The sequence below is a fragment of the Triturus cristatus genome, chromosome 11 (genome assembly GCF_964204655.1).
Source record: "Triturus cristatus chromosome 11, aTriCri1.1, whole genome shotgun sequence".
NCBI lineage: Eukaryota > Metazoa > Chordata > Amphibia > Caudata > Salamandridae > Triturus > Triturus cristatus.
In genome coordinates, this window is record NC_140594.1 from 755,261,391 (window position 1) to 755,287,053 (window position 25,663).

General features: G+C 47.8%; 2 protein-coding genes across 12 annotated transcripts in view; one reads left to right on the forward strand and one right to left on the reverse strand.

Moving 5' to 3' along the window:
• Positions 1-25,663, forward strand: part of LOC146785406 (uncharacterized) — a 2,064,968-nt gene that overhangs the window by 1,167,777 nt on the left and 871,528 nt on the right. The window lies entirely within an intron of this gene.
• Positions 1-25,663, reverse strand: part of LOC146785408 (uncharacterized) — a 787,621-nt gene that overhangs the window by 677,705 nt on the left and 84,253 nt on the right. For 3 of the 11 annotated variants that reach the window (XR_014970641.1, XR_014970640.1, XR_014970637.1), the window contains exons 3-4: positions 15,275-15,653; positions 11,420-14,126 (exon numbers count right to left, since the gene is read on the reverse strand). The exons of 7 other annotated variants lie outside the window; for them this stretch is intronic. The gene's annotated coding sequence lies outside the window, so the exon portion shown is untranslated. Of the gene's footprint in view, positions 1-11,419; positions 14,127-15,274; positions 15,654-25,663 lie in introns of those variants that run through there. One more of the 11 variants, XR_014970642.1, reaches the window with a different exon arrangement.

Genomic DNA, 25,663 nt, shown 5'->3' on the forward strand with positions numbered 1-25,663 from the left:
TATTGATCTTGCGAAGGTCCTGCACTATGCAGAACTTACTGTTAGGCTTCTGCAGGCCCATAATGGATGATTTACATGGACTCCCCATCATCTCCTTCAGTATACCTTGTTGAATCATTGTCTCAATCCCCAGAGTTATTTCAGTTATCGTTTCATGGGTCAAATTATACTGCAGTGTTCTGGGATATTGCACATTCGGCTTTATCTTCAAACGGACAGACTTCACTCCTTTAATGAGTCCATTGTCTTTTCCTCAAAAATCCCAAACATCTGTTCTCACTGAATCTCTAAGCTCTAACAATAAGTCTTCTGTTGTGATCATCAGATGCATTCCAATATTCAGATTCTAATTTGCCAATTTAAAGGCAATGACCTCATCATGAGTTTGTAGTTCTATTCCTTTTGGGGTACAGTACATTGTGCAACTCAGTTTGCATGACAAATCTCGTTCTAACAAACTCACAGGACTCGAATCACAAACCACAAATTGATGTTTATTCTCAAAACTTCCTATCTTTACAGAGACATCCTCAGTAATGGGATTCTTTATTTGTTGATTAGCAACTCCAACAACTTGGATAGTTCCTTCTGAGAAGGGTAGGTTTGGAACTTTAACTTAACTCACAGTTGAATGGGTAGATTCGGCATCAACCAACAATGATACACCATAGCCATTTACCTCAGCATCTACAAATATTGCACTCTGGTCTACCTCCAAGACTGCGCCAAGCGTGAAATCTTCCTCCCTTCCCAAGCCCTGTCTAGAAGACTGATCAATGCCAAACTTTTCACTTGTCTAGAACATGGGAAATTGTTGGTAATGATTTTTACTCTGCAAAGCAGGTCTATTCACATCCAGGATCTGGTTTGAAGAAATTCTGGGAACATTAGAAGCTTGCTGTGGCATCAGAGGTTGCAGAACCTGCATCACTGGGGCTTGTGGCACACTGAAATTCTGAGATCTAGGTCGGGGTACATTCTGTTGCTGCATGGAATTACTGTTTTATGGTGGTACAAACCCTGGATTTTGACCCTGATTTGCAGGATTAAGACGACATTCTCACTTTCAATGCACCAACGTATTGCAGTAGTGGTATGGATGAATGTTCTTCTATGTAGATACATCAGTTCCAGTACTCTGATCAATAAGAACACCCTGACCTCTACCTTGTGGCTGAAATCCACCTCCGCCCTGAATCACAGGAGCTCACTGTTGATACACTCCCTGCATTGGAGGGGCATTGCCTAGAAATGGTGGATTTTTAATTCCTCTCTAAGCAGCCTTAAGTTGTACCTCCATCATGTTCTCCTTCAACTTTTTCTGGCTCATTTCAGTCCAGTTGTTGAAATATTTAGCATATCGCAAAATCCCATAAACCAACTTATTCTGCCTATTATTCAAATGCTGTTGAATCATCATACTAATCTCAGGCCTCAATCTTGTCACAAAAATAGACATAAAATGTCCCATATCTTTAGGCTCCATTGTTTTCAGTCCACTATCCTGTTTGAATGCTTGTAACAATCTCTCATAATATGCATGAATCCTCACTTTCGGTTCCTAGGTCGTCCGATTAATCTTGACCCAGTCAATATTTTTAAGGTCACACTTTAAACTTCAACCACATCATTACCTGATTATACTTCCTCATCACTATAGCTGAAGAACCATTAGTCGCAGGATCTCTTGTCGGCTGTCTCTCGGGCCACTCTATGGTTAATTTGCAAACCATCCTCAAATCACTTGAGACCACAATATCAAACAAGGTATTCAAATCAGTTCACAAACCCCTCAACCTGCTTGTATCACTCCACAGGCTTCTCACTTAATTTTGGGAATTCATTTGTAAATGACATATGATCACTCTGTGAGAAGTTGGCCTGGCATATGCTGGTCACTAGTTATAGTGGTCACCTTGCACCAGTCCAATTCGACTCTTATGATGTTAGGTTTAAAAGACAACCTTTAAAGAAAGCTATCCTAGTGGTAGCTGTGGAGAGCAGCCTTCAGGCTAAGTCTTGAAGGAGTGTTAAGCTTATTGTTTTACCATAGATAACCTCTTGAATGACCAAATGAAAGAGTATTCCACACAGGTATATATATAAAATATATGTGTTTATTCTAAACAGAATCCCCAAGTCTCTTTATGAGGCTAAGGCAAAGTTATACATCAAACAAGCATTGATAGATACAAATAAATAGCACTATTAACATTGGGCCCCAGGGGGGACCAAACCATATACTAAAATAGTGGTATAAGAACCACGACAATTCTACAGGCAATGCCGAGGGCACTCAGGATCGCTTGCCCCTTAAGAATCCACCCCAAGTGATTAGGAAGGGGACCCACGGGAGGCGCGTGCAGTGCGGGAAGCTGCTATCGGGATCTCAATACAAGCCTATGGAGAATGTCGCGGTTGGAAATCAAACATTTAAAAATACTTCTAGCAGGAGTACAAAGTTAAAACTTTACAGTTAAGCTCTTGGATAGCCCACCACCTCGAGAGTACCGTAGTACCACTGTTACCTGCCCCAGGGAAGCCGGGTGCATAGGTCGATTTTGATATCGGGTCGCGGGCTGATTTTCAATGGAAAAAGAGTCAAAAGTCCTGCTAGCCAAAAGCGTCGATGATGCCATGAAGATCAAAGATGTGAAGATTGAAGAAGAGGACCTGAAAGCAGAGGGGACAGAGTCTGGGTCACAGCAAGTGACCAGGAGGCTCAAAGCAAAGAGCCCTTCGATGTCGGGTGCTTCAGGATGAAGGTGGTGTAGCTTGGATCTGCAGCCACAGACTCCGGGAGGCTTCAAGGAAGGCCAGCTTCGGGAGGGCGACTGTCCCACGTCGGATGAGGGTCGCTGCGGTGTTAGTGTCCGGATTGGATCCACTAAGCCTTGGCAACCGCAACCCACGCAAGATGAACAAATACTGCTTCGGTGCAGACCCACAAGGTCTGAGAGAGGTTTCCTTCGAGGAGACTGTAGAGCAGGCCTGGAGCAACCAGGGGAACTCTCGTTTGTGAAGATTGACCTCCGCTAGGGCCCACAAGTCGAGTGACAAAGGACCGCGGGAGGCGGCAATTTGGAGTGCGTAAAAGGGCACCCACGGGCCACCGGAGTGGACTAGAGCGCTGATACTTGGCACAATTGCTGTTAGATGGTTGGCTCGAAAATGAGCCAAAGCACAACTTCCCCACTGGTCAGGGTCGTGTGCTACGCAAGAGGTGGCCGGTGTCCTGGGGTATTGGGGATCTCGGCACTCACGCGGTCCACGGTGCCCAAACTCGTTGAGCACACTCACTGGCCTCTGGGATGCGCTGGAAACCCACCTCAAGGGAGCTGGAGGTCGTCGAAGTCCGAAGGAGCAGCGAAGTTCAAACCGGGTCACTTGCAGTGTTTCAGGTGCCTGCCAAGCAGGGGGATAACTCCTTTATCCCAAGGGAGATTTCTTCCGTCAGCTGGGCAGCAGCAAGTCGAAGTTCAAGAATCCAAAGTTCAAGATTAATCTGAGGCTCTGGGGCCACGTTATTCACCTTTATCCCCAAGATTAGGGGAGTGTCCATAGTAGTGTCCACCAATCAGTGGTGAGGCGGGAAAGGGTGGCTACACCCTCCCCCCTTTGTGTGTTTCCCGCCTGGGCATGGGGCAGGATGCCTCTGAACCCGTTCCATGCGGTGTATGCAGAATTAGGTCTCTGCAGCTGCCTACGTGCAACTCTGAAAGGACATTTGGTGCACCCACCCTGTTCCAATCCACATAATCCTGCCTGGGGAGATGCTAGCACCTCCCTGCCACAGGAGCCCTATTGTCCAGCTGGCGAGGCTGGGATTTTCCCCAGCAACAGCCAGCCAGAGTCGTGTGGGTGGCGGGCAGTAGCCATTTTGTGATACTAGTGCACTTTTAAATTGGTGTCTAAATTCTACCGCTTTTCCCATATCGCCCCTCTAGCAGGGGGGAATCGTACCCTCATGCCCGTGGCTGGACTGGGGGTAGGATTCCTACATGTTTGACACCAAACACAATATGGTTCTGTGTAGCCATTCTCAAGTTATCGCGATGTCGCGATTTACTTATAATGCGGTTAAGAGTATATGGTATGGCTACACTACAAACAACCAAGCAATGATTTACGAAGGTTGCAGAGGGGCCCTACTCAGGTAGGGGTCCCCCCTCACACATACCTCAGCACCCTGCCTTGTAGGATTACCAAGGCCTGCTATAGGGGTGACCTATGAGAGTACATGTGTTGTAATGGGGTGGGATATAGGCTACCTATATCCCTGTAAGGGGTGCTAGTACCACCTTACCCAGACTACAGTAGTGGTCTGGTGGTGTCATTTTGTATGGCTGTCCCAGGGTGGCACAATAAGTGCTGCAGCCCTGGTAGGCCCACTGAGGGACCCATGCCCTGGGTACCTAGGGTACCATCTACAAGGGACTGTCAGGGTATCCTCAGCATCCAATTGGTTAGTACTTAGGGTACTCACAACAGTTTTAAGGAGAAAGCAGATAGGCTGGGGTCCTGGATAGCAGGATCCCAGCCAGACTAGTCAAAAACCACTCAAATACCAGGCAAAAGGTTGGGGGCAACCATTAGTCAGATTCCACCTTCCTACATAACCCCCCCCCCCCCCCCAACGAAAGGAGATAAGGCTAACCTTGTCCAGATAAGCCTTTATTTCCTGAGTGGCCATATAAGGAAGAACCTGCACTAGCATGGTTGCTCCCTGTCTCATGGTCCACTTGGGAAATCCTACTCCAAGGGGTTCTAGAGTTTCTCCACAGTCTAGGGAAATTACCTGTATTGGTTTTTGGTACAGAGGTGGGCTGGTGGGGTGTCTGAGTCTGGAAGTGAGGCCCTATTTGGGTTGGTCTCAACCTCCTCAGGTCACTGGTCACCATGGTAGCCTTTCTGCACATGACTGTGTCATATCTGGCCCTAAGGGTCAACCTCTGGCTGCCTACAGCTGGGGGTTGGGTCCCTTTGGTTGGAATAGTGGAGGGCACTGGAAGGTTTGGGGCAACTATACCCCAGGTGTCCCTGTGCCCAACAACATCCATTTGAGGGGTTCCTATACCTAGGGGTAAGGGGATCCCTCAGTTTGTAGAGGAATATTCACCTGGCTAGAACTACTCTGCTGGGTGTCCCTAATCTGCTGATGAGGGGGTTCCTCTGGACAGGGGCCCATTAAGGGTCCACTGACCTCCCTGACCTCTGCAGCCCTGGGCTGGTTGAGGCAGGGTAGAGAGGGGCAGGATACCTGCTCCAGACTGGGTACCACCTTGGAAGGCTCCCCTGCAATCAGAGAGGTGGCCAGGCCAGGCCTGTCCACTTCTGGGGTAGTTACTTCACAAGGGGCAGGATCAGTTGCCTTAGAAACTTGACCCTCACCCTTGGTCTGGTGGGGGGAGGACTGTTCCTCTTCCCCTATGCTCTCTGTTTGGGTGGAGTGATCCATAGTTTCAGGCTTCACTCCTTTTACTTGCTCCTGGGGTGGAGGGGAGGCTTTTAAGGTCTCATCCACTCTCTCAGGAAGTCCAACCATTTTCAAATGGGCCTTGTGGTCTACCTCAGCCCAGGCTGAGATTTCTAGATCATTCCCCAGTAGACAATCTACAGGCAAGTTTGGGGGCACTGCCACTCTCTTTGGGCCAGTGACCCCTCCCCAGCTGAGAGTTACCACTGCCATGGGATGGTCTTTTCTAATTCCATCTATATTGGTCACCTGGTAGCTAAACCCAGGCAAAAGCTGTTCTAGGGGCACTAGTCTCTGGGTCACCATGGTGACACTAGCCCCTGTGTCCTTGTAGGCCACAGCGCTCTGACCATTGATCATAGGCTCTTGTCTGTACCTGCCCAGGATACTGGGACTCATGGTAAAGTTGGCAAACCCCATGCCACCATCACAGACTAGAGTTGCTTGTGCAGGGGACCTGGTTAGGCCAGAGTCCACCTGCGTTGCCCAAGAAAGCCCAACTAAGTTTTTGGGTGCACTCCCACCACCTGGGGGATTACTACTAGTAGCAACAGGAGGTGTTGGAGCTGCAATGGGAGGAACATTTTCTTTATTGCCATTCTTTGGACAACTGGAATCTGTTTTCCAGTGGCCAGGTTGCTTACACACATGGCAATATGGTTTCTTGTTAGAAGAGGAAGGATTTTGGGACCCACCCCCAGCACTGGGTTTTTGGGGCCCTTGAGAGGACTTTTCTGTTTTATTATCCCCACCTTTCTCTTTGGGCTTGGTAGAATCTTTCTTCTGGTCACCACCTTGGTTCTTGGGCCTGATCCTGGTTCTGACCCATTTGTCTGCCTTCTTTCCCAATTCTTGGGAAGAGGTCAGATCAGAGTCCAACAGGTGCTGGTGTAAGAGTTGATTTTGACAATTATTAAGAATCTGCTCCCTCATGATGAGATTGTACAATCCTTGATAATCTTTTACTTTACTGCCATTTAACCAACCTTCCAATGCCTTGGTAGCACAATCCACAAAGTCTACCCAATCTTGATCCTGTGCTTTTTGGGTGTCTCTGAACTTAAGTCTGTACTGATCAGTGGTTAAGCCAACCCCATCTATTAAAGCATCTCTCAAGATATAGTAATCATCAGCATCCTCTTCTCTTACAGAGAGGAGCTTGTCTCTACCTTTGTCTGCAAAGTAGAGCCACAGGATTGCTGCCCACTGCTCTACTGGGACCCTTGGTACTTTACAGGCCCTCTCAAGTGCAGTGATCCATTTGTGGATATCATCCCCTGACTGATAGGGGGGCACACTCTTGTGGAGGTTCCTATTGTCAGGAGCTTTCTCTCTAACTCTAGGGGTTTCATTACTGCCACCAGGGGTCTCTAGACCCCACTTTCTTGAAGCTTTCTGAAGCTCCAGGGCTTCCCTGTCCAATGCTAACTGTTCTCTCTTAAGCTGTAGCTTAGCCTGCTCAAATTTGATCAGTCTGCATTTCCTCTCATGGGAGGATTCTCTTCTCTGAGAAGAGGCAGAGGTCCCTTTGGATCTCACAGAGTGGATGGACCCCTCTGAGGGGGATCTGGTCCTTCTGTTTGGATCCACCATTCTCCCTTTAGGGATGGGGAGAGTGCCTCTTGGGCCATCATCCCCATGTCTTGAATGGTCTTGGTCATCCAGGTCAAGTTCATCTTCCTCTTCCTGGTCCTCCTCAGAGTCCACCCCTTGGGTGTCCTCTTCTGGGGGATGCCCACCCAATTCATCTACCCCACCAGACCCTAAAGTCTGCTTAAAATCTGCTATGAGCAGGATTTCCCTGAGGCGTTGAGTGTTGGCACCTTTGTTTGTCTTAAGTTTCCTAGAGGTGCACATCTCCCTAAGCTCAGCAAAAGAGAGATGGTCATACTTATCGACTGGGACCCTCTGGGGTCCTTCCAGAGCCTTATGGGCACCTGAACTTAAAGACATGTCTAGTGTAGTGGTACTGCTGTATCTACCTACACTATGTGTGGCCTACTGAACCCTCTCTTGAGTTGTAGTCAAGGTGTGCTAAACCCTCTACACACAACTCTAAGTTCAGTAGAACTTATTGTATACTAAGCTTGTAATTTATATGTACCTTTGGTACCTAGTGGCTTTCACTTTAGAAATTCAATTTGTTATCTGGTAAAACAATGGCAAGCTTGAATCCAACCGCTGCACACCAATGTGAGAAGTTGGCCTGGCATATGCTGGTCACTAGTTATAGTGGCCACCTTGCACCAGTCCAATTCGACTCTTATGATGTTAAGTTTAAAAGACAACCTTTAAAGAAAGCTATCCTAGTGGTAGCTGTGGAGAGCAGCCTTCAGGCTAAGTCTTGAAGGAGTGTTAAGCTTATTGTTTTACAATAGATAACCTCTTGAATGACCAAATGAAAGAGTATTCCACACAGGTATATATATAAAATATATGTGTTTATTCTAAACAGAATCCCCAAGTCTCTTTATGAGGCTAAGGCAAAGTTATACATCACACAAGCATTGATAGATACAAATAAATAGCACTATTAACATTGGGCCCCAGGGTGGGACCAAACCATATACTAAAATAGTGGTATAAGAACCACGACAATTCTACAGGCAATGCCTAGGGCACTCGGGATCGCTTGCCCCTTAAGAATCCACCCCAAGTGATTAGGAAGGGGACCCACGGGAGGCGCGTGCAGTGCGGGAAGCTGCTATCGGGATCTCAATACAAGCCTATGGAGAATGTCGCGGTTGGAAATAAAACATTTAAAAATACTTGTAGCAGGAGTACAAAGTTAAAACTTTACAGTTAAGCTCTTGGATAGCCCACCACCTCGAGAGTACCGTAGTACCACTGTTACCTGCCCCAGGGAAGCCGGGTGCATAGGTCGATTTCGATGTCGGGTCGCGGGCTGATTTTCAATGGAAAAAGAGTCAAAAGTCCTGCTAGCCAAAAGCGTCGATGATGCCGTGAAGATCAAAGATGTGAAGATTGAAGAAGAGGACCTGAAAGCAGAGGGGACAGAGTCTGGGTCACAGCAAGTGACCAGGAGGCTCAAAGCAAAGAGCCCTTCGATGTCGGGTGCTTCAGGATGAAGGTGGTGTAGCTTGGATCTGCAGCCACGGACTCCGGGAGGCTTCAAGGAAAGGCCAGCTTCGGGAGGGCGACTGTCCCACGTCGGATGAGGGTCGCTGCGGTGTTAGTGTCCGGATTGGATCCACTAAGCCTTGGCAACCGCAACCCACGCAAGATGAACAAATACTGCTACGGTGCAGACCAGCATGGTCTGAGAGAGGTCTCCTTCGAGGAGACTGTAGAGCAGGCCTGGAGCAACCAGGGGAACTCTCGTTTGTGAAGATTGACCTCCGCTAGGGCCCACAAGTCGAGTGACAAGGGACCGCGGGAGGCGGCAATTTGGAGTGCGTAAAAGGGCACCCACGGGCCACCGGAGTGGACTAGAGCGCTGATACTTGGCACAATTGCTGTTAGATGGTTGGCTCGAAAATGAGCCAAAGCACAACTTCCCCACTGGTCAGGGTCGTGTGCTACGCAAGAGGTGGCCGGTGTCCTGGGGTATTGGGGATCTCGGCACCCACACGGTCCACGGTGCCCAAACTCGTTGAGCACACTCACTGGCCTCTGGGATGCGCTGGAAACCCACCTCAAGGGAGCTGGAGGTTGTCGAAGTCCGAAGGAGCAGCGAAGTTCCAACCGGGTCACTTGCAGTGTTTCAGGTGCCTGCCAAGCAGGGGGATAACTTCTTTATCCCAAGGGAGATTTCTTCCGTCAGCTGGGCAGCAGCAAGTCGAAGTTCAAGAATCCAAAGTTCAAGATTAATCTGAGGCTCTGGGGCCACGTTATTCACCTTTATCCCCAAGATTAGGGGAGTGTCCATAGTAGTGTCCACCAATCAGTGGTGAGGCGGGAAAGGGTGGCTACACCCTCTCCCCTTTGTGTGTTTCCCGCCTGGGCATGGGGCAGGATGCCCCTGAACCGGTTCCAAGCGGTGTATGCAGAATTAGGTCTCTGCAGCTGCCTACGTGCAACTCTGAAAGGACATTTGGTGCACCCACCCTGTTCAAATCCACATAATCCTGTCCGGGGAGATGCTAGCACCTCCCTGCCACAGGAGCCCTATTGTCCATCTGGTGAGGCTGGGATTTTCCCCAGCAACAGCCAGCCAGAGTCAAGTGGGTGGCGGGCAGTAGCCATTTTGTGATACTAGTGCACTTTTAAATTGGTGTCTAAATTCTACCGCTTTTCCCATATCGCCCCTCTAGCAGGGGGGAATTGTACCCTCATACCCGTGGCTGGACTGGGGGTAGGATTCCTACATGTTTGACACCAAACACGATATGGTTCTGTGTAGCCATTCTCAAGTTATCGCGATGTCGCGATTTACTTATAATGCGGTTAAGAGTATATGGTATGGCTACACTACAAACAACCCAGCAATGATTTACGAAGGTTGCAGAGGGGCCCTACTCAGGTAGGGGTCCCCCCTCACACATACCTCAGCACCCTGCCTTGTAGGATTACCAAGGCCTGCTATAGGGGTGACCTATGAGAGTACATGTGTTGTAATGGGGTGGGATATAGGCTACCTATATCCCTGTAAGGGGTGCTAGTACCACCTTACCCAGACTACAGTAGTGGTCTGGTGGTGTCATTTTGTGTGGCTGTCCCAGGGTGGCACAATAAGTGCTGCAGCCCTGGTAGGCCCACTGAGGGACCCATGCCCTGGGTACCTAGGATACCATCTACAAGGGACTGTCAGGGTATTCTCAGCATCCAATTGGTTAGTACCTAGGGTACTCACAACAGTTTTAAGGAGAAAGCAGATAGGCTGGGGTCCTGGATAGCAGGATCACAGCCAGACTAGTCAAAAACCACTCAAATACCAGGCAAAAAGTTGGGGGCAACCATTAGTCAGATTCCACCTTCCTACACACTCCTACTCCAAGGTACATATATGTAACCTCCACTAGGTACCTCACGTAAAGGGAAGCTGTAGCTCCTATGCCCCCCTCCAGGAGGAGATGGCTCTCTCATCATTCTCTTGTGAGTCATTCTTTTTGACCATTTAACTTTCCACTTCTCTAATTCTCTCCAAATTCAGATACTGTGAATTAATTCCCAAATTTACATCTTCATCCCTGGTAGTCTCATATATTCTATGTCTTGATCAATAAAAGTGAATCAGTGGCTTTTCTGTAAAGCCTTTGTCTGCTCCAAATCTACTTCATATTTCTGAGCTAATTCAGACAATATGTCATGGTCTTTTCTTGCTCTCCCAGTAACATCCTTACTCATGAACAAAAGTTAACTCTGCTCATACGTTTCTATTTGCTCCAATCCAAGACAACCACTAATTATTTCATCCAATTCCAACTTAAAATTTTCCCTCAATCCACCAAGTTCACTTTCAAAGTGGACTGCAGAGTTCCCTAACTCACTTCCATACTCTCACTCTCATTCGATCTAATATTAAGAACGTTAAAAACATCTTCCAGTTCCTGGACATTAATACTGGGATGTACTTCAGGGGCTTTAGATACTACCTTTACTTTAGGGGGCATATGTATGAAAATCGGAGTTTGCGATTGTCAAAATGCGATTTTTAGCGAATCGCATTTTGAGAATCACAAAATGCGATGTAAATAAAAACTCGCAAAAATTTTGCGATTCCCAAAAATCCGCAGAATTTGTCTGCAACCCCGCTAATAGCGATTCCTTAATTGCGAATTCGCAATTAAGGAATCGCAAGAATAGAGAATCTGCAATTCAGGTGCAGCTTGATGACATCACACCCAGGAAGTGTGACTGCCCATGCTGTTCCTGATTACCTGAGGCTGTGTGAGAGGCTGAGAGAAGAGGCAAACAACTGTGTACTGCAACTCTAACAATTCCAAATGGATCCCAGGAGAAAGAGAAGGATAAGGAGGAGCCTGGAAGGAAAAGTTTTTATTTATTTATTTGAAGTTTTTATAGAGCGCAAACTTGACCCGTTAGGGTATCAAAGTGCTTTACAGGAATCAGCAATAATATACAACATACTTGAGGGGGGTCTGAGTACACAAGAGATAAAGGACAAACAATTAAATTTACATTTGCATTTTACAAGACAATCTAGGTCCCTGGGTACATGGAGGGATGCCCGGAGGTTTGGGGTGGATAGTGTCAAGGTACTCCAGGGGGCTGCATTTGACGGAAGTAGGGCAAGGTCTCTGGGTGAGTAGGAGGCAAAGATTAGGCAAGGAATTTGCCAACTAGGAAAGTTTTGGCATCCTTTTTGAAGCGAGCCAGAGAAGGGGTTCTTCTGATGGCGGGTGGGATTGAGTTCCATATTCTCGATGTGGCCCTAGAAAAGGCCCGATTGTAAGTATTCTTTTTCCGAAAACGTGCAGGTTGGAGCAAGAGGTCTCTGGAGGATCGTGTGTTTCTGGTTCTTCCGGATAACACGAGTTTCTGGGCAAGATATGCAGGAGAGTTTGAGTATAGTGCCTTGTGCGTGATACATGCCAACTTGAGTTGGATTCTGGCCTGTAGAGGAAGTCAATTTAGAGCTTTCAGGTGAGGAGAAATATGGTAAAATGTCCTTGAACCAGTTAATAGTCTGGCGGCCGCGTTGAGGCAGGCTTTTAAGGGTGCCAAGGAGATCTTGGGTAGACCCGAGAGGGTAGAGCAGCCATATTCAAGTCTAGAGCTGACTAGAGACTGGACTGCCATTTTTAGGTGGGGAGTATCAAGGAAAGGTTTCAGTTTTCTTAGGTAGCTCAGGTGGAATCTGGCTGATTTGGCCATCGAATTTATGTGGCCCCGCATGCTCAAGTTGCAGTCCGGGGTTATTCCAAGCGATTTGGCAGAGTCCACGTTGGTTGGAGGGCAGTTTAAGGCTGTGATGGCCTTAATCCAAACCTGAGTCTCAGGGTTTATATTGGGTGGGGAAATTAGAAGAAATTCTGTCTTCTCTGCGTTCAGTTTGAGTTGATTGGAGGAGAGCCATTGGACAGTAAGTTTCAAGCCTTTATTCAGGGAAAGAATCTCCTTGAAGGAGGAGATTTTGATGTAGATCTGGGTGTCGTCAGCGTACATATGGTAGGAGACATTTGCAGTTTGCAATACTTCGGCAAGCGGTTCGAGGTAAAGGTTGAAGAGGGTAGGGGACAGGGTTGATCCTTGGGGGACTCCAACCGTGACCGGAGAAGGGGCAGACAGGTTACCGTTAATTAGGAATCTCTGAGATCGGTTATGGAGGAAGGACCTAAACCAATCCAGAACAGAGCCATCCAATCCCATCCTGAGTTTGAGGCGTTGAAGTAGTTTTTCATGGTTGACCGTGTTGAAGGCCGAGGATAGATCAAGGAAGATAAGGAGGCAGGTTTTGCCTTGGTCAAGGGCTTGAAGGGCATCATCCACGATGTGGAGAATGGTGGTTTCCATGCTGTGCCCAGGCCTGAAACCGGATTGGAAGTCATCTAGAAGGTGGAAGTTGGTGATGTGTTGGCTCAGCTGCTGTTACACACACTTCTCCAGTACTTTGGCTAAGAGTGGGATATTAGAAATAAGTCTAAAATTGTCAGGGGAGGCAGGGTCAAGCGCTGTTTTTTTTAAGATTGGTAGGACTTGGCCAGAGTTCAGCGAGAGAGAGCAGGAGGTGCTCATAGGAGAAATGGTACATAGCCATGAGTTGCTCTTTGGCAAAAAATCACTCCGTGTGCCAGAGTGACGAAAAATATGGCTGGACATCCAGACAAAGGTCAATGCCATCGGTGTGACCCAGCGCTCTGTGGAGGACCTGCGCAAGCGATGGTATGATATGCGCTCCAGGTCCAAGGACAAGGTGGCAACCGGGCTGGCAGAGGCAAAGAAGGCTGGTGGGGGAATTTCCACTGAAACAGAATCTATGCCCCTCGAGGAGTTGGTGGAGTCCCTTCAGCCAGAGAGTGTCAGTGGTGTGGCTGACATCGACAGCTCCGACCCTCCCAACACCAGACAAGGTAAGATGCATGCCAAATCATCCCTGACATATTACCGTCTCAATCACACACTCAGGAATGCACCAACTACAAAGTACAAAAGCAACTCCAGTACACGTTTTCCAGCACACCCAGCAATGCATCATGGGAGATGTAGTCACATGCATCATACAGTGGAGCCATGAGACACAGCAATGTAGAATCAGTACAAGTAAATCAGTAAAGGCAAAATACGCTAGACAGTACTTAGCTAACGCAAAATCAGAAAACTTTCTTCAGTGAATAATGTGGAGCAGAACGCACAATTAAAATGTGCCTTTTCATTTACAGTACTAACTGAAACACAGGATGACAGTTCAGGAGCTGAGGAGGTAGCAAATACAGAGGACCAGGCAGGCAAGAGGACACCGAGGAAACCACAATGACAACACCTGTCCCACGGAGACAGCGTAATATTGTGCCTCTACTCCCACTGTTAGAGGCAGAACCACAGTCCATAGGGGATGACGCCCAGCCAGAACAGGGCCAGTGTGCAGCACAGGTCCCAGAACAGCCCACTCTGCACCGTAGGGAGGAAACGTGTGGGACGCAGGCCAAGGGTGACCACCAGCGCTGCTGCTGTTGAGGATCACACGGTGTTTGCCGGACTGGAAGGCAGCATGGTCAAGGTACAGCGCCTGCAAACAAAATCAATGCGGTCAATACACCGGCAGCTGGTCTCGGTCAACCACAACCTGAGTGACATGAGGGAGGGCATCAGGGAAATGACGGGCGCAATTAAAGAACTGTGTGCCACGATGAAGAGAGACCAGGCAGCCAGACGCACGGGGAGACAATGTCTCTACAGCTGTCTGGACACTTACAGCAAGGCGGTCAACCGCCTGTCTACTGCCACGTCCCTGCTGTCATGCGCTCAGTAAGCATGTAGGTTGAAATGGCCCAGTGCAGCCAGGATGTGGCCAAAGGCTTGGTGCAGGTGACGAATGCCGTGGAACAGCTGCAGACAGCTACCACAGGTGGCACAGGACTCCGGAGCTCAGGGGATAGTGAGGAGCTGTCAAGCAGAAGCAGCATCACCCCACCAGTTCCCGAAACCAGACGGTGCAGTGTGAGGCAGGGAACCACACCGGATGAGTCAAGAGAGAGCAGTCAGCACCCTGAGCGTGCGACAGCAGGCCGTTTCCGCAGAAAATAAACTGGCACCACTGAGGAATGCCAATGGGTTAATGATCAGAGGGGAGGCAGATTGGTCCAGGTATGTGAGTATATGGCTTGCACTAGCAGTGGGGGTGGCAAAGCGCAACATTGCCAGAGGCTGGGGGGCATCTGCACCCCCACAGATTGAGGAATGGAAACGCGATCTTGATTGGTGCCAGAGGGCGGAGGAAACAGTATATAAGAGTAGGGGGTGTGCTAAGAAATGGGAGAAGGTATGGCTGCCCTGGAGAATGTTCAGAGGGCTGTTGGGGGCAGATTAGTATTGTTAAGTAGGGCAACGTGGGAACCTGCTTGACCCGAGAATGTATTGCTTATGATCATTTGTACATGGCATTTCAAGTACCCAAGACGTTGTCACTGTATGATGTGGTCTCTCGAGCTTTGTTAATAAAAAGATTTTAAAAAAGAATGCCAATGGGTGAAGCAACCCATTGCATGTGGACTTGTGTTTGGCCGTCACCCATGCACTGTGGGCATAACATGTGCGACATCTTGTGACACACATAAAGTGTCTGTCAGGCTGTGTCACAGGTATTTTCCTGCTGCTAAAGAAATAATAAAACACAGTTGTGCACAAATCTTCTTTTGCATTGTCATCATTACTCACCTAGAAATAGTTTTGTGTTATCTCATCACGGCTATGTCGTCCGGCAGCTGCCCCAACACCACCTGCTGGTCTGCAACGTGGACCTGGGCCCTCACCCTCAAATGCATCTGTATCAGTAAGTTCAACTGGAATGCCTTTTTTCGTTGCTATGTTGTGTAGTATGGCACAAGTAGCCACAATCTTGCAGCAGGACTCTGGGCTGTATTGTAGTGCTCCTCCGCTTTTGTGCAGGCAGCGGAACCGGCTCTTTAATATCCCAAATGTCTGCTCAATTACACAGCGCATAGATTTTGTGCACAATTATATCTTCGCTCCCTTGCATTGGCTTGATTGAGGTACGGTGTTAGGATGAAGTCTCGCACAGCATATGCACTGTCTCCTACAGGATGAAAGTCATGAGGTCAATCACTGTCCTCCCACTTCAGACCTTAACTGTATGTTAGACATGCATTTACCTAGCAGGTAGCCCTCACCAAAATTGCCACCAGTGAGACGTCTGTATATCCCACTGTGTCTAAATATAAATGAGTCGTGTGTACTGCCAGGGTATTTTGCAACTCTATCGTTGATGATATATTTGGCATTGTAGATGACCTGTATGTTGAGTGAATGATAAGATTTGCGGTTCCTGTATAATACTCATTGTTTGATGGGGTGAGAGGGCTACATGATTTCCATCTATGCAGCCAATGATGTGGGGAAATTGGGCAATCTGGTAGAAGTCCCGTTTTGTTGGCTGTAATGCCTGTTGTGTGCTGGGGAATTGGATATGATGATGTAGCCTCTGTACCATTGCTTCCAGGAATACATGGAAGAAGCGTGACAGGCAACTCTGGGAGACCCCTCCTGCTGCTGCTATCACCCCTTGGAAACTTCCTGATGCCAGTAAGTGCAGTGAACGCAGGACCTGCACATGGGTTGGAATGGTTTGGGTCCTGTGTATTGGGTGTTCCAGCAAGGGTTTTAGCTCATCTATCAAGTCCATAATGGTAGCTGAATCCAGCCTATACTTCTCATGGATCTCCTCGTCAGTCTGCTGGAACAGAGTGATGCGCACTCTGAAGATCCTGTCCTGTCGCCCCCTTCTCTGTGCTGCAGCTCGAATTCACATCTCCCTGGCTATCACATACAGCGCTGCCATTGTGAAAGTCCCTGTTGCATTGTGGGCTTGTTTAAATAGGTTGCACCTGGTTACCACCTGCTTTGAGTTGGTGGTAAAATCCATGGGCAAAATTGCCAATCTCATGAATTTGCGTTTTTTTGATACATTTCTTTGCGAATTCGCAAATTGCGATTACGCTATTTGCGAATATTGCTGAGCTGCTGCCGGGGATCGAACTGTGAGCCCTGCGCTCCAGAGTCAGCCACCCTGGCCGCTGCGCCACACCTCTCCCTCCGTAAAGGTCCACATCCAGTCTGATGTACTACTGGGTCTGCACTTGTACCCTAAGGAGAACATACATTATTCTGGCTCAAAGGGACACATTTTCTTACCTTCCTACTCATGGGGGTAATTTCTGATGCCTGTTGTTGAGCGGGACAGCTGAGATTTTAATCACATTTCCCCTGGAACAAGGTTTATATATAGAAACCACTGGTCCAATGATAACAGGAACTGTTGGGAATCTGGGACAGTACAGACAGTGGAGGACCCAGGAACACGAGTCTCTGAATATCCTCCCATCACATTTTGATTCACTGTAATAGTCCCCATCACCCTCTGATCCTTCTGCACAGTGGAGATTCCTTACATAACAGGGCTTGTATTTACTGGTACAGTAGAGAATCTGATATTCGCACCTGCAACCTTTCTCCCACCTCCCTTTGTCCCAATCTCATTTTATGGAGGTGGTCACTCAGACATTAATGCATCTAAAAGACTGTCACTAGTATCACTATCCTTGTTTTCTTATTTCTCTCCGGATTCTCTTGTTTTATCCTTCTTTCCCTTTTTCCCCATCTCAGCTTTGCAGTCATGGGTATAATTTCACTCCTTCTAATGTGTCAGTTTGTTGCTTGAAAATGAAATACCTTGAAAAAACATCTGGCAAAACAGGCACAGTTAATTTAATTGAAATGTGCACCCAGGAGAACAGTTAATAGGGTCTGAGGACTGTGTGAATTTACAATAGGTCTAACAGACTTTTTTACAGTTCATCGGATGCAATAAATGGTTTTGCCAGTCCTTTTCTGGAAAGGAATGCGGACCCCGCTGTCTTTGTAGCCATAAATTAATGTTTTGGATGAGGAATCCAGGTGGGCCTCGACCATGCATGGACACTGTGCTTCTAGTAGGTAACGTCTCCAGATGGCCGGCTTGGGAAATGTGTGATCACTGCGCATACTGTGTCCTGATTGGCTGAGTGTTCCTAACTTTATGTGGCATCTGACTTAATGGTGTTGTGGGAACGCACACACCCCTCCGGTCATATGTGCTTTATTGGAGCCAATCTCCCTGGACCATTGTGGTGTTGCTGGACCTATCTGTAGGTTTGATCTGGGATTTCCTGTTCCACATTTGTCTGCTGGCTATGTGCTTCCCCACCTGTGATCTGTCAATCAGTGACCTCGGTCCGGAGTCTCAGGACCAGCCTCACTACGTATTTCTGAGTCGGGGTTGACGTGGAGTTGACAAAGGGCAAAATCGTTACCCGATCATTTTTTGTATGCAAATTTATCATTATTAACATTGATAAACTTTTTCAATATTAACATTCCCCGTTCTAGTTGAATTTTCAACTACACTATCAAACCCATACTTCATGACTGTTGCATTATTGGGGGACTATTGTTCTTTGGTTTTGACAATTACTACTTTCCCGTCGACTTGCATTCTTCCCAATTCTAAGGCTGTTTTTTTACAGCAGGAGACACACCAAACAAGAACACTATGAAAACAGGTAGCAACAATGTGCACAGTCCGGAAAGCCACGTGGGTGCCAGGGTAACCAATTTTAGAACCATTCCTGCTAGGGGCACCTCCCTCTTTAAGCATGTCTCTTTTTAAACAGTGCAGTGCTTGGATGGCAAGAGTCAATGTTCCATTGTCCAGGTTATTCCCTGGGATAAACATGTAGACGGAGGCACCAATCTTGGCACACAACCCTCCCTCCATCACGGTCATTAAGTCTAACACATACCGATGCTGCATCACCACGAGGTGGATTGCTCTCAGTTCATCCTAGATTGAATTAAGGCCAAACTCATTGCTGTTCATCACTTTAAGCAACTCCCTCTGATAATCTGCAACCAGCAGGCATTATCTCTTGTCTGCACAGTGAAGAAGGGTATGGACCCTCTTGCCGATACTTGTGTTTCTGAGAACAGTCTGAATTCTTCTGGAATGTTCTTGTACTGAGCCCAGCCAAAATACTCTGCAGTTCTTTTTTCATGAGCCTGATGCAGCAAGGTTGTCTTCTTTCTTAGCTGGTTCTGGTACAAATCAGATAGTTCTTCTCCAGGAATGACCAAGGTCGGGGTGTGTATGGTTACGAGGGAACAAAGTCTGCACCATCCTGGGACGAACTGAATGTAGGCAAACTCGCTGCACTGCCATTACGTATCCATCAGTGTTGAGGTGCCCATTGCTTATCCGGAATGTGCAGGATTGTGCCACAGTTTTCATTCGTGCCCAGTGGAAGCGTTCCTTTACCTCTGAAACACAAGGAATACAGCATACGTTTTTGTACAATTAGGGGTTGCCCCTTCCCTTCTAGCCAAGTGTATCTACTCACCTCAATATACTAGATTTCCTGACATGGGGTGTCTATGCTTTTGTTCAACCCACACCTACGAGACTAATTTCCCTTCATATCATCAAGCTGAACGGCCCTACATTGAAACTTCATGGCTAGGGTCCACTTGTTAAAGAAGGCTGCCTCAAATACACTAAGTGCCACCTTTAGACCACAAATGGAGGCAGGAGCGGATGTGTTTGTCCATTCAGTTGCAGGTTTTGCTACCTCCAAGAATCTTTTCCCGGGGAAGTCTCGGGGTCAAACAGTGTCCTCCCCTATGGTGCCCCTTCTGCGCATTCTTCTTGCTCAGTTTAGATATCGCTAGACTCGGTAAAAAGGTATAGAGCTATTGGGTTGGTCTTGTAATGAGTCAGAATTACTACTGCTCGGTGGACTCTACCTTGTTGGGCTTGATTCTGGCCCTGATTCTGCATAGGTATAAGTGGAGAAGGCATTTTGCTCTTTCAGGGGCTACTTCTTGGGACAAGTAAAGTTGATCTGCGTCTACTGCATGCGGTATCAGCAAACAGACGTAATATGACCAGACTGATGTCTTGGAGCCCACAACGGTCATGTGTTGATACCAGGTGTTGTGTAAAACGGCATTGTGTAGTGCATGTGGAATACTATTGTTTGGGTTGTGTAATTGTGACATGGGAGAGATCCCTACGCAAGCGATGTGATAGTTTCTGAACAGACGTCATTTGGCCAGGCGGTTCTTTAGCAGCGAATGGGTGCGGCAGAACTCAAGCTAAATAGAGGGTATATAGAAGTGCAAAAATACATAACTTGTAATTGAACATTGCAGGTCTTTGATATTGATCCAAGGGAGATGGCTGTGGTTATCAGGGGTTCTCGTTTAATAAAAAAAAGCACACAGTCCAGCTCATAAGTTTGATTCCCACACTTTGGATCCGCGTCTGGGTGATGACGTGGCAGCTGAAAAGTGGTGCACTTTGGAGATTTCATTGTAGACCTATTGGATAATACCTTGGTTCATTTGTTAAATCAGAAAAACATTTGATGCGCACCGTTGTTAACAATCTTTTTCTTTGGAGTTCCTGTATTTCCCTTAAGTTGGTGTGTTCTCCACACTCTTTTATACAATTTTTTGTGAGGCGCCAGAAAGTGGCCCCGATCATAATATGTTTTTGATTGTTAAGGCTTAAAGGTTGCTTATGGTGGATCAGGCAAATCAATCTATTTTATGAGCCTGCATACATATCTGGATTCTTGGATTAGCGATTCATGTTTATGAAGTGGTCTTGATCATAAGGATGGATCATATCCGTTTTAATCTAGGGTTTTATGGGAGCCGCCAGTTTTTCCGAGACCCTGTTTCTGGTTGCTTTCAACCCACACGTGTGTGGGACTGAACAAGGATAAGCGTGTCACTCCTTAGTGGTGTTTGGTGGTTGCAACATGCCCCCGAGTTCATGTGTCTCTCAGTGTGCAATGTGTCCCTCCCTTGTAGCGCCAGATATCTCGCCCCCAGTCTTTCTCTGGAGACTTTTTTTGGACTACTTTACTTGTTTTTTGGGTGCTTCCCTAGCTCTCATGTGATTTGCTATCTCACTTATCATGAGCCAGAGGGGGTCAGAATGTTACCTCTTCTCTCTCATGTACACTGACTAATAGTGTCCGAGGTTGGGTCTTACTGCTTTCTCCGGATAGCATATGTGAGGCCTAGTGCGTTGGTTAATTGTTAGGCCTGATATGGGGGTACGCGCCTTCTGCGTTCTACTCTTGCCTGAAGCTGTGATGGACTCGGGGGGGCCCCCCTCTCCCAGACCCAACTCTCTCCCTCAGACCACGTCTTTTCTGTGGTGTTTTGGATCTGCGGCTCTTAGAAGTATGCCGGCTAGTAGGAAGTAAGTCCCTAGCCACAAGCTGTCGGTATTTGTGGAGGGGTACGACACAGTGACCAGGATTTGGAGATTTGAAAGGAAACCCAAAGGAAAAAACTGCAGAGTTCATAAGAATGTGGGGATCCTGGGCCAAGGCCCAGAGCTCTCGCTGAACTTTGCCTGGAGATAATGACAGGACAGGGGATTGCCTTGCAAATCTGGGATGTCTGGCTAGCCTGGTTAACCACCTGATGGACTCGACGACACCGTGAGGGCCCTTTACAAATTCTTAGCTCTTGTGCGTGTACTGTGAAGGTTATGGAAAAATCACTTTCCCAAGAGTACGGGAAACCTGGTTCCTGCCACTTAAAGACAGCTTTGTTTTAGAACTGGAAGGGGGCCTCCATTGGCTGGAGGCCTTTAGTTTATAGGGGCGCTGTTGGGGCTACACAACATGATGGAACTTTGGTCCCGGGCCAGATGCCTGAGAATGGGGACTTTTTGACCTAGTGATCGGAACATGTCACCATTGACTTTGGACACTGTGGCCTGGGTGCCTGCTTTTTTAAGTACTTGTCTGGGAGCACCCTGTGCCCTAGCTAGGCTGTCCTCCTCCTGGGGTGTGGCTAGCCAAACCCTCCCTGACAGACCAGCAGCACGGGGGCCCTGGCTTCCGCAGGCGTCCTTAATGGTGAACTCTAGTGAGGATACCCAGTCGGCAGAACACACACAGCAGCCCTGAATTCACAGATGCAAGTAAAAGTTTATATTCCCAATGCTGTCTCATCGATCCTAATTTGATTTGGTACATTTAATTCATGGGATGTGGATGAATGGGTGGTATTAACTCGGGACTTTCATCTTACTGCATATTTGGATTCTGTGTTTGGCATTACCTCCCCAGACAGTTACCCCAGTCACTCTTGGGCTGTGGTTGCTGTTGCCATGCATTTGTCCAACTACCTGATTCCTGTTGCTGGGCTGTGGCAGCGGACTGGCTTCCCTGTGGCTGAATGTAAGGTGCATTCGGATTTCCCTGGTCTTGTTTTGGTGGATTAGGATATTGTGGTGACTGACCCTGGCCAATTAATCGCTGTTCGTGGTATGCTTTTAACCGACATCAGCCTGCCAGGTGGCCCATCCAGTGACAATAGTACATTCCCTAGGGTCTTGTTGCTGCCGACCTCCCTGGCCTCTGCCGCTATAGCTAGGTTGAGACCCTCTGGGGTTTTGCGGTGGAGCTCCCTTTAAGACTCGTGCCGTTTGCACGCTCACGGTCAATGCGGCTCCCTCGAGGGCGGTCTTTTTCAATTTGTGTTGGATCAATTTAGCAGTGTCTCCCTGGGTTTTCTCCTGTTTTTCACTATCCATCTCTTGCTTCTTTTTGTGATAATGCAGTATATGGGATTGTATCTCTCGCCAGGGCTTGGTGTCTAACCCACCCACGCTGTCCAGCCCTCTTTGTATCTCGCTGGGCAGCTCCTGTTTGAGAATATTGTAAAATAATGTGACTTGTGGGCCTGTGTCAGTTCACAGTTGTCCTGTCTCTTGTCCCCATCATTCCCTCATCATATCCAGAAAATCAGTTATAGTTTCTCCTGGCTTCATAGTCTCCCTTATTAACCCTCCTACTTCAGGGCTGTCAGGGAACATCTCCCTCAGGGCCGTCCATATTCCATACCTGTATGAACTGAGATCCATTTACCCGCTCCATCTAGCAATGGCAGTAACTTTGTCCTAAACCCTTCCTTATACATTTGAGCCCACGGCATATAGGTGGTCCCTGGCGTGCCCTTCTGTAGCAGCGTGTACATTTTTGCTTTGACTAACTCTGCTGGTTTCTCTCAAACATGGTGTTCCCATTTTTTCTTAGCATACCTACATGTAGGAGAGGTTCCACTTGGGATCTCCCCCTCCATGTCGGATGCAATCTTCCTCTATGGCCATGTCCTCTGGTTCGAAGGATCCCTTCTCCGGCCAAGGTCTGTCGTATTGGTCTTTTTCCTCAATCCAGCGGGCTAGCACGTGGCAGAATGGCCGATCTACAGTCTCGCCTTCCTCTCTGGCCACTATCTCTCATTGTGGTCAGTCTATCTCGTGCGTTCGGGTGGCGCAGCGTACATCTTCGTCACTGCTCCCGCATGCACGCGCAAAGGTGACATCCTGTTTTTCCTGTGTTTTGGTTGGGTTAGTGCCAGGCTACCTTGGTCTCTAATTTCATGGTCAGCCCCTCTCCTACATTGAAAATTTGATGAGGGTCTGATCCCAGCCAGTAGCCACTCATCTAATTTTCCCTCTGACTCTTCTCCGCTGTGCTCTATGCCTACCCCCACTCTCCTCATGCGGGAGTGTGCTACTCTGTTTTCTCGCAGTGCTTCCTGGGTGCAGGCACATTCTGTCTCCCTCTTTAGCTCACTCCTTTCTTCCACCTCCTGTCTAGGTTGCCTTCTTCGCTCTGAGCTATGCTCTGTTCTTCACAGTCAGGTTTTACCCCCAAATTAGATTTATGTTGTTTCCTCGGCTACCTGGGCAAGTCCTGTAGCTCCACCCTCATCATCGGATCCTGGGGACTGGGGCCCCCCCCTCACTCTCGCTGGCGGTATCACTTGTCTAGAACTGCCACTAATCTCCCTGACACTTATGTGTGTTCGCCTAGATCAGTGAGTGTGCTCATTCTCAGCACTGCTGAGGTTCTATGTATCTAGTGCAATGGACTGCTGGGAGCCCTTACACCGTACAGAGGTTGCTTTGTGACTGCCTGGGCCTGCTGGCCTGTTAGTCTCTCATGTCTGGGCCTAACCGTTTGGTGGGATGCCCGTTGGCTTCTACTATTGGTGGATTGGAATACCCTAATGCAAAAAGAGAGGGTGAGAGCTCCTCTATACTTGCATATGATGGGGGAAGGGATGGTGCCTTGTTTTCTATCTGTAGTGCAGGATTGTCGATCTGGGCTTCCTCAAAGATGGCCCATAGTTCTAATAATGTCTTCATGTACATGTGCCATTCTTGGCAGACCTTATTAAGGGTCTGATTTTGAGTTTGGTGGTCTTCGGCTGGTACCGCCACCACTGCAGTCCCGGGAAGACCTGCCAGCTCATGGTGGACCCACCCGCCAGATTACGAGTTGAATCCAGGGTGGGCGGGCAATTCTGTGGCAGTCTCACAATGACGGTATCTCATAGGAGGGCGTAATAAGCTTACAGCTGCCGTGAGTGAGCCTGCTGCACGTCCCTGCACGGTGTGGCATGCACCATGTTGTGCATGCCACCCGTGCAGGAACACAGGTGCAATTTCTCCGGGGGCACATGCACGTACCCCCATGGCCAGACTCTGCTGGGGGCTCTGTTAGGGCCTCCTTACCTGCATTTCTACCACCCTTTTGATGGCGGAGTCCCCACCATGAAATGGGCGGTGAAAATGCAGGTTGGAATATGCTTGGCAGTGCCGGCATCTGCACTGCCGATGTATTCAGGCCCTTTGAAAACCCCCACAGTGAGATCCTTGATCCCAGCGGTGTTGGATGCCTTGTGGCTGTCCCACTGCCACAGTCGTAATAGGGCAGATGGGTGGCGGTGGTCGGACCGCGAGTAGACTGGTCCCAGGACTGCCATACTCCTAATAAGGTCCTACGTTTTTTAGCCTGTGTAGGGAACATTGTTTGCATGTGTTTTAATGGTGTTGCAATGATAAGTTTGGTAGTTTTAGGGGATAATATACCTTAGCTTCTTTGTTTTGGAGACTCTCTGGTTTTGATCTGAATCGTGGGGAAAATATACAGGGGTTTGCTGCTTCTAAGTACATTACTATGAGCTTAGTATTATCTACATATGTATAAACAAATTCAAAATGAACGTTTCATAAACACAAATAACAATACATATGGAAGGTTACAACCTAGAAGAAATGTAGTTGTTAATAAAAAACAGTATCTGAACGATATTGCTTCGATGTCAAACACAGGTTGTGAGAGATAACAGCACCCTCATAGGTAACATTAAATCATCAACAAAAACACAACACTTAAAGCAAACCACAATTTGCAATATTAACAGCAACACAACATCGCACATCAGCAGTTTGCACATTAACAGTTTGCACATCAACAATTGTACATCAACAATTGCACCCTGTATCACATCCAGAGGCCAAGCGTTCCCTTGTATCACGCCCAGCAGTCCAAGCGACTAGCACCAAATCAATAATTGCACCCTCTATCACACCCAGAGGTTGAGCATACCATCTGTATCATGCCCAACGGTCCAAGCGACCAACACCAAAAAACTGACCGAGAAAGAAATCATGACTTTGTCAAAAATTCGATGCTATCCTGTGACCAGGGGAAGCTCTGCGCTGTACACAGGTCTAAGTGAGCCTGATAATCTGTCACTATCATCTACGAGACAAAGATAATAAAAATAGTTTGCGTAAAATGGAATACCTCGAGAATCACAGGCCCCTCTTGGCCAAACACAATCTCCCAGGTCCAAATCTTTTTTCCTTAATGTCCGAATTGCACTCTGTATCACACCCAGGGGCTTAGCGAACCATCTGTGTCTCGCCCAGCAGACTAAGAATACTGTCTGTGCCACGCCATGTGGAAAAGGCGTACATCTGTGTTACGCCCAGCGGTTCAAGCGACCAACACCTCCCACTTCTTTCAGATACCAATGGTGTTGGAAAACCTATGACACTGAGAAACGCTTTTAGCCTAAAAAATAACATTGGGATTTCTCCTCTGAGAATAAATACAATAAATATTCACCTTTCCTAGCGTACTGACTAAAAAAGGTGATTTCCGTGGGATC